The sequence below is a fragment of the Marmota marmota genome, unplaced genomic scaffold, assembly GCF_001458135.2.
Source record: "Marmota marmota marmota unplaced genomic scaffold, marMar, whole genome shotgun sequence".
Classification (NCBI taxonomy): Eukaryota; Metazoa; Chordata; class Mammalia; order Rodentia; family Sciuridae; genus Marmota; species Marmota marmota.
In genome coordinates this window covers 3,062,245-3,072,299 of record NW_026000249.1, presented here as the reverse complement: position 1 = coordinate 3,072,299, position 10,055 = coordinate 3,062,245, and positions in this window count along the sequence as shown.

Below are 10,055 nucleotides of genomic sequence, written 5' to 3'. Positions count from 1 at the left end.
CTGAGTTTCAGACACCAGTACCCCTTTTTCTTTAGCATATGTTGTGTGGCCTTCAATCTAGGAACTTTATCATTCTGGCCCTGGCTGCCAGCTAAAATAACCCCCAATCTGAGGCATCTGCCTTTGCCCAGATAATTATGTGCCTAACATTGTAATTCAGATTTGGCACTGGCATTTCATAACATTTTCTTTTTTTAATTTGGATTCTTCCAACGGAGGGGAGTAGGGCAATGGGGAAGCGAAGACAGAAAAATGCAAGCTTTAACTTTTACGTTTCTTTCTTGGTTGTACTAAGCAAACTGGAGCAGAGGTACCTAGACCCTCGATACTCAAAGTATGGTCCATGAACCAGCAAACTCAGCATCACCTGGAAGCTCATTAGAAGTGCAGAATCTCAGGCTCACCTAAACATCTTGAATCAGAATCTGCATTTTAACAAGACTCCCAAGTGACTCATGCACATTTAAAGGTGAAGATGCAGTGCTCCATTCCTAAATGTGTCACATCACTGGAAAGTGTGCTGAGCACAGTGTCATGCTCATGAATGCTTGCTTACTGACCACATGGTTGGTCGAGTCAACTCTAGACAAGTCTCACATCACCAATTGATAAATGAATCCTTCCTAAACCTCAGCTACCATTGTTACTGCTATTTACCCATAACAGTCCTTGCTTCCCTGAAGGTTTTATTAAAGGACAACAGAAAAGACTTCTCCCTGGAGGAAGAAGGGGACCCAAAAGGTAGAATCCATGGAACGCGGAGGTCTTCCCTCTTTTATAGCTAAGGTCTTCTTTCAGCTTTCCCACACTCCTGTCTTTTGTTTCTCATTATCTTGCAATGATAGAATGCAGGTGGGAAGGCCCAAAAGGTGGGAGATGGGTGGGCTGAAGGAGTAATCTGGGCAGGAGGGGCTTGGGGTGGCTTTTGATTAGCAATTCCCTGTTTGCTATGAGCTGCTTCATTCTTTAGGATGGGTTCCAGGCCTTGGGGACATTAACATTTCAATTTCCCCAAGTGCTGCTCTGGTTTCCTGGACTCCAATCTCAATAATGGCCTCCATTTTCTTTATCTTACTCTATATTAGACCTGATTTACCTAACTACACTAACTACCTATCTTTAAATCTGTCTTCACCATTACCACTGCCATAAGCTAGTAAAGAAATAGTGTTTGTCAACTCATTTTGTAGTTGTAAGAGAATCAGCAAAAAAATATTATAAAGGGAAGAAATGATAAACTGCAAAATCTGATGGCAACAACTCATCTTCAAGTATGGGCAAGCCTAGTTTTTGAGGCAAGGGTTGAAAAAGCACTGATATTTGGTCAGGAGAACTGAGTTCTTTTTCCTGGTGGGCCACTAGCCAGCTGGAGAATTCTGTGTCATTTATCTCATCCTTCAGGGCCTCAGTTGCTTCATCTGTAAAGAGGGGAAATGAATTCTGGACTTAACCTTTATAATCATAACTGGTATAAAATAACATGGATCTCCAGCCTCCCAGGCCTCCTCTAACCCCTTTACCCTATTTTACTTTTCTCCAAAGTGTTTATCAATATGCCTATCCTGTTGTGTATTTATTTGTTTTTCATGGCTCCTCACTAAAATGCAAGCTCCTTGGGGACAGGGACTCTGTATTTTAGTCACTGTGTATATCCAAAACCTGGACTGGTTCCAGGTATACAATGGACTGTTATGTCAGAATCAATCTTTCCCATCAATAATATTCCATGGGAGAATTATTGAGTATTTAAAAAAAATAGTTTCCAGAACTTTCCAAATCCAAGGGAAAAGTCAACATTAGTTTTAATTCTTATTTATTTTATCTCAGCAATATCTCTTCATTCATCTCTATCCACCAGCATATTATGTTACTTTCTCCATAAAATCCTGCTTCCCTTGAACCCTTCCCCATAAATCAGTACGTCATATTTTCCTTAGATTCTTTCACATGACTAATGATGTTTTTAACTTTGCTATGTGCAGTCATATCCCCTTCCCTTATTTATCACTCTCTGAGAAACAGATGTTCTTCAGGGAGTTCAGTATTTAAACAAGAAAACTAACTTTTTTCTCTACCCACAAAAATCCAAGGAAAACTTGGAATGTCATTTATGGCAAATAAGTAATAACTTCTTTCAAAAAGCCAGATGCAAAGTTTGCAGATCTACAAAATCTTGACTTTTATAGACTCTTCATTTTATACAATGTATAAAAATCAGAGAACTAGCTTAAGACGAATATTTACAACTATGGAAATTCAGGAATGGCCAAAAAAGGAAAAAAATTCCACTGTAATATGGTTATGTTTTTCTTCATTAGTTCCTCCTGTTTAAATACTTAGCATTTCTCTCCATCTTTTCTTCAGACTCTCAAGCTACATTTCAGATCTCCCTGATTCCAATTGGTCTTTGTCTTTCATTTAAAGAAATGAAATAAAAAATGGGCTGGGGTTGTGGCTCAGTGGCAAAGCACTTGCCTAGCATGGGTGAGGCACTGGGTTCGCGTCTCAGCACCACATGTAAATAGATAAATTAAATTAAGGTCCATCAACAACTAAAAAAAATTATTTAAAAAAATGAAAAAAACCTGATAAAAAATCATGCATATTATCACTTGTCTGGAGCGCATTTGTTAGTTGTGAATCCAAACTATCAGAATTGCAAACATATTATTTGGAGGCAATGAGCTCAGACTCTTGCCTTGGTAAGAGGCTATGTGAAACAATGGTAGTGCACTATCTGCTACCATTTCTGGCCTCACATTGTCATGCATTCCATCTCAAGTGTTACTCAGCCTATAGAACTGCTTCAGAGATGCTAGTGCATGTAAGCCCCAAACCTTTTTCTTTCTTAGAACTGGCTGATATTTTGTTTTGTTTTCTGTGCTGGAGATCAAATGTAGGGTCACACATACTAAGCAGGTACTCTACCACTGAGCTCCATCTCCAGCCCTATTTTTGAAAGTCTTGAAGACTGTGAGCAAATCTCTTTGCCTCCAATGGCTCAGTATAAACCTCCATCCCAGAAATCACCCTGATATATGCAGATGTGGCAGCATTGGAAGAAGGTAGGTTGGCCAAAGGCCTACATGGATTCACGTGTCAACTTCTATTTCTCTTTGTTTAACAATGCTTCCCATGCTAGGTGGTAGGTTTGTTTCTCTCTCTCATTCTCTCCCTCCCTCCCTCTCCCACCTCTTTTTTTCTGTCTCTTTCATGGTGCTGGTGATTACACTTGTGCATAATAGACAAGTGCTCTACCACTGAGGTACATTCCAGCTTTCTCTCTTTTTTCTTCTTCTTATTCTTAACTTTTCTTTTTTTGGCAGTTGAGCTTTGAGCAGTGATGTGTTTTGTTCCAAAAGAGAGTTGTCAACAGAAAGAGAGTGCACATTACTCATCCAACCTCGGGGCTCTCTTTCTGTAGACTTCTTCTGCCCACTTACTGCTTCATATGAAAAGACATTTAAATTCAAAACTCACCAAGTCAGAACTGAAACAACATGGGTTTCAGTTCTCCTTATCCATTTGCCCTTCTTAAAAAATTAGAAAGGTTTCTTTGGAGATGTGCGTTCACTCCAAGCATTGAGGATGAGGAGTTAGGGGACAGTGCTGGAAGTCACCATGACATGGTTTATCTATTCTTCATAGACCTATAGAGATGGAAAGAACCCTGAAAAGCTTGGAAAGAACCTAACCCAGTTACATCATTTACAAATGAGAAAATCAAAACCAGAGAGAATGACCTACCCAAAGTCACATGGCTAACTAGAAGCCAAGAGTAGACCCAAGAATCTTGGCTGCATTTGGGTGTGGTAACTATTGTATGTCTGAACTTGGAACTACAAATCCCCAGCAAAATCAGAGAAACATGCAATAAAAAAGCCTAAAGCCAGTGGAAAGACCCTGAATCCCCACTTATATTTGAAGAAGGCAGGATCTAGAGACAAAGCAGAGTTCTTGACAACACTTTCATGGAGATACTCATGTAATTCCCTACCAACTCTATGCAAGCATAGTTAGATTTATATTCAACATCTGAAAACATAAAGAATTGAAGTAGTCATGAGGCTTGGGAGCTCATGTGGAGTTCAGGTTCCAGGGTCATCGTCACTTGGATGAAGTCCCTTATAACCAGCTGCAAAGGAAGCATCAGTGATGTAACTGAGAGAAGAGGTATTCCAATGTCCATATATTCAAAGCAAACTAATGCCAGCCATATGTAAGAGTAAAGCATGAGGGGGTCAAAGGACAACTTTTGTGCTGAGAATTAATGTTTACGATAACTTGTTGACAAGATGGTTATAGAGACTGTGATGAAAAGACACTAGTATAAAAAAAACAATTGGCAGGCTGGGGTTGTATCTCAGTAGAGCACTTGCCTAGCTTGTGAGAGGCCCTGGGTTCAATCCTCAGCACCACATAAAAATAAATAAATAAAATAAAAGTATTGTGTCCATCTACAACTAAAAAATATATTTTTTTAAATTGACAAGTAAAACTAAAGTACAGGTAGAAAAGATGTATAACAAGACCATCTTTTTTTCCCCTGGCTCTTCCAGAAATCAATGGGTCAGGCCTAGATCCCTTATCTATCCAATCAAGTGGTCCTGTTTCTCTCTCAAGAGTGGATCTTTGGAAACTATACTCTCACAAGAAAACCAAAGGATCCTCCAAGTTGAGAAAAGAGAAAGCAAAATAGACTTCAAAGAGCAAAGTCTACAAATTCGGAAAACTGTTGATCCATAAATATTTGGTCACATTCTCATAAAAACGGGGGAAAAAAGAATGTGACTGAATCTTTAAGAATAAACAGTTTTCCATATTTTAATTGATACAGAAAATCATAAAGATTGTACATTTTAATGGGGTACCATGTATTATTTTGCTACTTTACGTAATATTTGAGTCAGGTTATTTAGTCAGATTTTTTTAGATGTAAATCAACTTATACTAAAATACAAAACAAGTAGCAACACCCAAATATTTATTTGAAAGGTCAGTGCAGTGTATCCTCCCTGTCCCCCCCCCAAAAAAAATCAAGAGAATGGACCAAACAATAAATGAACAATGAATTTCTGAAGCATTATGTGTGGCCAACCCTGAGAGAGAAAGGATGGCCTAATTCCCATCCTTTAAAACTAAACATGGGGAAGCAATTAGAAGACAATGCAAGGAGGCAACTAAATGGCTGAGTGAACACAACTGAAATTTTTTTACCTGTGGGTCTCAGACTCCTTAAGATATTCAGAGTTATAGCAAGGACTGAGATTCAATATTAGGAACTTTATTTCCCCTATTCCATGAATGTAATTCCTTAGCTAGAAGATCTTTTCTTTTCTAGTACAGTTCTGATTTCTAAAACATAGTTTTAATATCTTGCAGGAAGTCATAAAAAGTTCAGGGTAGCAAAAGAAGCGTCACTCTTTTTAAAGTTAGGAACCATATACATAAACAATATAAATTCCACAAAAGGCCCAATCTTTGAAAAGGAGAATTTTTAATTCTTTAGCTAAATTCTTTGGTTCAGCTGGTTTTAAATGTAGATTTAGTTAGGAAAGCAAATGGGCAAAGCAGGAAGAAAGAATCATGAAAATCTATACAAAAACTTTCTTTCCAGCTCAAATGAGAAGAAAATCTGATATTTTTCTACTGTACTAAATAATCCATTCATATAATACACATACTACATGAAGAATTCAGAAAGAGACATAGCTTTACAATGTTTGGGTCTTAATTTTCCAGTTCTAAAATGAGCAAAACATTGTCATATTCATCCTAGAGACAAGAAATATAGTTTAATTGAATTAATACTCACATTTTATGAGACCCCTTGAAATGTTTAGTTATAAATGACCACAGAAACACAAATGACTAACAGGAAGTAACAGAGAGCTATGGTTACCTCACCACCATGATAGCTGAAAGCAGAATTCTCAATAGATACTTGACTCATAGAAGAAAAGGAAAGAAAACAGACCCAGGGCCATGAAGCACACCTGTATCCCAGCATCTTGGGAGGCTGAGGCAGGAGGATTGCAAGGCCAGCCTCAGCAACTTAGCTAGGACCTAATCAACTTAGTGAGACCCTGTGTCAAAATAAAAAGTAGAAAGGGCTCAGGATTTGGCTCAGTAGTAGAGTGCCCCTGGGTTCAATTCCCAGTACCAAAAGGGAAAAAAAATTATAAATGTATGATCTTCTGACCTTCTCCCCAACTTAATCCTAGTAGTAAAAGTAGTACTACCAACCAAGGGTCTTGTTGTAATTCAGATCTAGCATTATCCTAAATAGAAGATGATTGGATTCAGTAAAAGTAGGATGAAGACTCGTTCATCAAGTGCTACATCACCATGTCTGGTGGTCTGGGACACAAAGGTCAATAAAGTACAACTTCAGTCTGCCTCAGAGCTGCCTCATGGTTTAATTTTGAAAATCTTTAGGGTACTGTAGTAAAGGAAAAAGAAAAAAAGGTCCTTTAGGGCTGGGGTTGTGGCTCAGAGGCAGAGTGCTCGCCTACCATGCGTGAGGCACTGGGTTTGATCCTCAGCACCACATAAAAATAAAGATATCGTGTCCACCTATAACTAAAAAATAAAAATATTTCTTAAAAAGTCCTTTAAAATCAGAGGAAAAAAACTAAAATCACTTTATATTTTCTCATTCTAGGTGAAATTTTTTCAATCACTCAATTTTATGTTGTCTTTTTAAAAATCACATGCAGGTATTAGTATTGAGAGCTCTAATAACATAAGTCTGTGTATTTAACCTCACATTCCTTTAAAGAGCTAGAACAAATGGATTTGAATCAGTGATATTTGAGCTGAAGCTTTGAAATTCATTATAAGTTGTTCTGGAAGTGATTTTCTTACTCTCTGGAGTTCTTGGTTTTTATTTGCATGTTTCTGCTCAGCTTACTGCTGCTGCCTGCTACAGAGGTCAGGAAGAGGAAACACAACCACATGGCTCCAGTCCCCACCATACTTGAGAAATGGCTGAGTGGGCTCCTGGAACAGGCTCCTGCTTCTAGAACACTGTAGGCTGGTCAAGCAGGTCATCATAGTTATATACAATGCTGCAATTTCAAACGCCAAATTTGATATTGTTTTGTTTTGTTTTCATTTCATAGACAAAGAACAGGCACTAAAACAGATACATTTCTTGACTGCAATTTTCAACCCTTTCTTAGCCAATCTTTAGAAGATTGTATGGTCAGGCGTTCCTGCTCCATCTGAAAAAACAAAACAAAACAGCAGTACAGAAGAGTACAAAAGGTTTCACTTCCTTTTCAACCTTTATTGAGCAGAAAAGAGCAATTTGAAACTGCTGTCGCTGGGGGAGTAGAGTCACTTCCTGGCTGCTTTTGTCAAAAGAGCCCCTGCTGCCTGACATGTCTTTAAATAGAATCAAGAAGCACAGTTTATTACACCTTTCACGGAAACATTTAAATAATGTGGGGTTTTGATTTAACATCTTTTCTCCAACATTCCAGGGACTCTCATGGCCAAAGGGCTGTTTAGGCATTGGTTAAAATGTATCTCTACATAAGGTATTCTGAGGCGTTTTAAGAATTACACCCAAGGACAAGCTACTTAAATTGTTCCAACGATTCTGAAATGTAAAATTAAATAGCATCAGAGTTCTCATGGAGTATTCTTCTTAGCAATGATACCACAACTGGTACAAATATATATTAGATTGGTTGCTACTTCAAGAAAAATGCCACAAGTATTCAGAAGGGGAGAGGCAGTTACAAAATACTAGTCATCAAATTAGAAGTTGATAACACAAGATATTTTCTCTCAGATCTTCTTAGCATAATTTGCAATTTGCACTGGCAATATGAACCCCCAGTCATGTCCACTACCACTTGTCTATTGCTGAATGCAATAGCTTCCTAGTTTTTAAAAAGATAAATCTTGAATGTAATCCTGAGCCTCAGATCAAATAAGGTATTTTATCCTATTTTGCCAGCGATGATTAAGAAGAAAGCAAGATGAATGGAATGGGGAAAATATAGCTGTCAAACGTTTAACGAGCAAAACACTCTACAGGAAGTGTGTAGGTGAAACCAAAAACTTGGTTCAGAGGTGAAAACTGCATCTGACTGATTGCAATTCTGCCTTCCTGGGAACAGTTGGCCCATTTGTTTTTTCCTCCAACAGACACAGAAATGACAGACGTAGGTCAGAGAGCTGACTTACTTCTCTTAGAAGCCTTTGGTTTGACTCTTGGTAAACTGGAATTGAGTTAACGACATGTGTTGAATTACCAACCAATTCAGTCTCACTCTTGTGCTTCTCTAAAATTAGACAACCTGTTCAATATTCTTGATTCACTTTTCTGGAAGATGAGAGAGGCATATGGCTGTCAATATGGCTTTGAACCATGTTAGTCCCAGGGTGTGTTATAGTCTCTGGAATAGGACTGCAAAAAAGCTGGTCATTTGCATCTAATTTTTTTAATATTTATTTTTTTAGTTTCTAATCTCCCCAGCACCACCATTTAAAAAAAAGTAATTTTTTTAGTTGTAATTGGACACAATACCTTTGTTTTAATTTATTTATTTGGTGCTGAGGATCGAACCCCGGGCCTCGCACATGCTAGGCGAGTGCTCTACTGCTGAGCTCCCAGCCTCTCATGTGCATCTTTTAGAGTATCTTTTACATAGTAGGTATGTGTATGGAATGAATGAACTATGCTCGTGGCCATGTACCCCAGCACCTCCAAATACATACACATGAATGAATGTGTGAATGAATAAAAATGAGGATAGATAATGAACCCATGTAAAGCCCACATAGGCTGAGTCTATATTTATTTCCACAATGTAAAACACCTGAATGTTTGCCTCCATTCTGCTATTTTCTATCATTATATAATAGTAAGAATGGAAATATTATTTTCAGGGATTCTGAGGTAAGGCAAGACACCATAAAGTCTCTTTGTTTCCACTATCCTCTAAAAACTTGTAAAAAATCTCATGCAAAGTTTGATAAGATCTAGATCTGTCACTTTGGATGTTTTCCTAATATCTTGTATGAAATTGAGATTCAAAATGTTACTATATGTTTATGCATTAGCTCTCTTGCTGTCTCTCGCCCTTCTCTCCAATATCTTTCACCTTTTCCATGAAGCTTTACAATAGGTAGCTTTTTGATTCACTCTCATAAAACTCCACTCCAGAACCCAAACTTTTGCTTTTCCCTGAATTCCAAGAAGATTGAATTATAGGAGCTACTGTACAACCCCTGCTCCTAGGAATTTTCCTTTCCAAGTCTCTGCAGACACCACCTACAGCCACATCAGGCACTCTGAAGAGGCTTTCTCAGCAGTCAGGCGAGAAGTGTTGCTGGGGAATGAGATGACAATATATGGAGAAGACAAAAGCCTGCTCTGTGTGCATTTCTGCCTGCCCCATTGTTGTGAGCACGAGGCAACTGGGGCGTTACATTCTCTGCATATCAGGAAGTCTGTAATCAGGGGGAATTGTTTCTTTAAATTTCATGAGCAAATTTAGAGTGATGTTTTCTTTGAGGGTTGATTTCTTACATGGAGGTTTTTGTTTGCTTTTTTTCTCTTCCCCTTCATAGAAGAGATAGTGCAGGCTTTTAACTTGAAACTAGGAGGTAAATAAGAGATCTTTTTCAGTACAGAAACTACAGGTCCTAGATTTGATATTTGTATTTCTCCATTTGCTGTCCAATACTTTATCAAGATCATCACCAAGTGTTCTTACACGGTGATTTTCTCTGTTGGTTTCATATTAACAGGTCTTATCTGCAAGTGGGGAAGATGGGAGGGGCTGCTTGGGCAAACTAAATGTTTGTTAAGTGAAAATAATTTTGTGGGTAACACTAAAGGGAAAAAAAATCATTTGGTTAAGCAAAGGGTTTGCCTTTAAGAAGAAGATAATCAAGTCAATGAATTGAGTAATAATAATTAAGCAAGTACTTCTGTTCAGCTCTTAGTTCAACTAATATGTATCTAGTGCAGGTGCTTTCCCATACCCATGTTAAAGCACTGTTTCATGAACTAGGCATTTTTTTTTTTTTTTTTT